Below are 3,318 nucleotides of genomic sequence, written 5' to 3'. Positions count from 1 at the left end.
GTGAGGAGGTAGAGGCGCCCCAGGCCTCCTGCAGGGGTGGGGTCTGGTGTCTGGTTAAGCCCGTCCAACTGCGTTACTTCTGTGAGTCCTGTTATGTAAGCCCTGTCCAAGGGCATTACTGTTCTAGCTCCTGCCACCATAAGCACAGGTCACGGGGAAACTCTCCCTTAGTAGACTGGGCTCCGTCTCACGCCAAGGAACCTCCAGTGGGTAAATACTGGTCAACAGGAAGAACAACTCCAAGAAAAGAAAACACAGGAAGTACCTCCACCTCTCCCCGGGCTGGCTGGCCACAAGCAGTCTTTCTCTGATTCTCCATGACATGATGGGCCACGCCACCTCACTGGGATGTGTCTGTCCTGTCCTCTCCTGCTGGGCAATTGTTCCACAGCTGCTGAGCACCAGACACCTGCCAGGCACTGAGCAGATGACACTCAGATACTGACCTTGAGATCGGAGCAGAGAGAGGCAGAAAAGACAAGAAAACCCATGATTCCCATGAAGTATGATTAGTGTCCTCACCACTCTCTAGACCACAAGCTGGACTAAGGACCTGGAAACGGGGAAGAGGGGAGGTAGACCTGGCTTTCTAGAGGGAAGCTCCTGGTGAAAATTACCCAGTGGCTCCACAACCAGCCCCAGCTTCTAAGAAACAGCCCCTGCTTTATCTTCCTTTTTTTTTTTTAAAACACATTATTGACCAGAGACTTATTATTAATACATTTTTTTTACCCAAACATTTTTGACCACCAGTGTATCAATATCACTTCCATAACAAATCACTGGCACCAGACATTAGTTTCCTGAAAACATCCCCTGGTCAACAATGAGTTAAAAGCTTCTCAGCAACTAGCACTGAGCCTGGCATAGGGAGCGCTTAGTAAGCTTCACACCAGGTGCCAGGAGGCAGATCTAAAAAGGCAGTAGGAGGGAGACAGTGTGTGACAGCTCCAGAGTTCAGAAGGGACAGGAGTGAACCCTCCAAACACAGGGAAAACGCTTTCAGCAATTCCTCTCCCTGCGCTATAAATGACTAAGGCACCGGCAGCCCACGATCACTTTCGAATGCAGGGGCAGAGAAGGGCAGATGGGGAATCAGGCAGAGGAGCCCGGGTTAGCAGCCGGCTCTCCACCCAGGCAGGGGAAAGCTGCCCAGCCAGGCCCAGGACCCCAGGCACTAGCCTCACTTCCTGAAAAGGTTCCACCGCCCCCCATCAAAAGAAGCCAGGGGAGACCAACTTCTGGTTTAAAAAAAAAAAAAAAGCCTCAATTACTCATCCACCCCACAAATACCAACTGAGCACCCACTACGTGCCAAGTACTGTGAGTTCAAATAAAAAGAACACAGACCAGGCCTCTGCCCTTCCGGAGTGATTCCATTTTCCCCCTTGAAGGAAAGGAAAGCTCAGGAGAATAAAGGAACTCACCCCAGGTTCCCCGGCTAATGAGGGGCTGACTCAGGATCCGAACTCAGGCCTTTCTGGCCCCCAAACCCACCCCCATCCCCCTGCACAAGAGCTTTGCAAGGCAGGTCCCAGAACCCTCAAGCCCAGGAACCACCCCCTCTGCAGTAGGGCAGGAAGGCCACAGCTCCAGCACTGCCCCAGGGGACAGCTCAGTCCCTGGACACGGGGTGGGGGTGGGGGGGGGGCGCGGCAGGCAGTGCGGGTCAGGGCCCTGCAGGAGGGGAGGAGGCTGCGCAGGGCCTGGCCCGGCAAAGAGAGGGGAAGGCCTTCAGTGCGAAGCAGGGGCCCAGGAAGCCAGACTCTGCTCTTCTAGAGCCCTGGGGGCGTCCTCAGTTAAAGTGGAAGTTTGAACACTTTTACCTTAGAAGTTAACCGAGGGGAAATGGGCTAATGGTCACGAAGATATTTGCCCGGCAACCGACAAGCGGCTTCAGGGGATGAAACGTTGGAGTCGGAGGTGATGGGATGTGATCGGGGGGCCTCTGGCGCAGCGCGGGTGCGGTTCACACCGGCTCCGCACGAACCTCCCTCCGAGACCTTGGGCCCACGCATCCCCGGACCCGCTTCTCGCCGTCGGTGGGCCCAAGTCTCCCCACCGGGCGAGTCCCGGGACCCGACGCTCCAAAACGGCGCTGGCCGGTGGTGCGGTGACCCGAGGCCCCTTTGTCAAGAACACGAGTGCAGAGAGGTCCACATGCAGCGGAGGGAACCGCCTCAGAACCAAGAGTGGGCCTGGGCTTGGAGCTGACCTGCACTCCCCGACCCCATGGGCCTCAGTTTACCCTCCTGTCGGGGGCAGGGGGGACGGAGAACCTTAGAGGCCTGCGGGGGTTCCGGGGCAGCAAGGTCCTGCAGTGACTCACCCGGGGCGCCAGGAATGTCGGCTGCAGGTCAAACTGGACGACGTGAGAAGATGCTGGACGGTTCCCGGCGACTCGGAGACAGGATCCACCCTCCATCTGTCGGGCGCTGGCGGAACTGCAGTTGAGAGACGAGCTAGGGCCTAGAGCGGCGAATCCCCGGATGGACCCCGCGCTAGCAGTCTCTTCGCGCCCCCTAGTGGATCGGAGTTGAAACTGACCCGCCAAATATTCAAGCATTCTTTGATCTCCCCAACCATCCATCCGACTATTAAATGGTTAGGACGTCTGTAGTTTTGAGCTGTCTATTCTTTCTCTCTGATTTTCTGTGGCATTCACTCTTCCTATTGAATTCAGTCTTGCTGGGAACGTCAATTATGGTGTCGTGCCTTCTGACAAAGTGTGTGTGGGGTTGAAGCTGGGGAAACTATACTTTCTTCCTTAATTTTGCATCTCGAGTGTGAGAGACTGGATCCTAAAGAGCTTGGAGGCTAGTTGTGGGGCTATGAGTAGAATCATACTTCAACCAATTTCCAAATTAAGATGGCTTCACGGTGGAGGTGTGCCTTACTGGGGTTCTGAAGGACTCAAACAGAAGAGGGAAATGGGAAGATGTTCAGAAAAGGGAGGAAGAGAAAGACTAAAAAGCTGATATTGGGGTAAGGATAGGGGAGTGGATGCATGTGCTGGGACGTGAAGAAGTTAGAAACTGGATGAGGCGTCTCATTGCATGATCTTTAAATACTGATGCAAGAGAAGAAACAGAAATTTTCAGTGTTGCAATGCGAGAGGGGCTCACTAGATTCCAAAGTGTGAGAAAAATTCCATGTATCTCAGTCAGCTCCTGGCTCCTGAGGGCTTAAAAAATGAGAAAAAGGACAATTGAAAGGATCTAAACAAAGTGAAAATCAATAAAACAACAAGAGCAGAAACTAAAATAGCAGAAAATGAGCATAATCATATGTAGAGCAACAGAGCCAATTTTAGCAATG

The 3,318-nt window shown here is 53.5% G+C and overlaps 1 non-coding gene across 1 annotated transcript; it reads right to left on the bottom strand.

Moving 5' to 3' along the window:
* Positions 1 to 938: 938 nt before the first annotated feature.
* On the bottom strand, positions 939 to 1,073 carry LOC133259985 (small nucleolar RNA SNORA71). The gene has a single exon (XR_009740645.1). It is a non-coding gene; the product is annotated as a small nucleolar RNA SNORA71 (small nucleolar RNA).
* Between the last annotated feature and the right edge of the window lie 2,245 nt (positions 1,074 to 3,318).

The sequence above is a fragment of the Bos javanicus genome, chromosome 13 (genome assembly GCF_032452875.1).
Source record: "Bos javanicus breed banteng chromosome 13, ARS-OSU_banteng_1.0, whole genome shotgun sequence".
Taxonomy (NCBI): Eukaryota; Metazoa; Chordata; class Mammalia; order Artiodactyla; family Bovidae; genus Bos; species Bos javanicus.
This window is presented reverse-complemented; position numbering and strand designations above follow the sequence as displayed.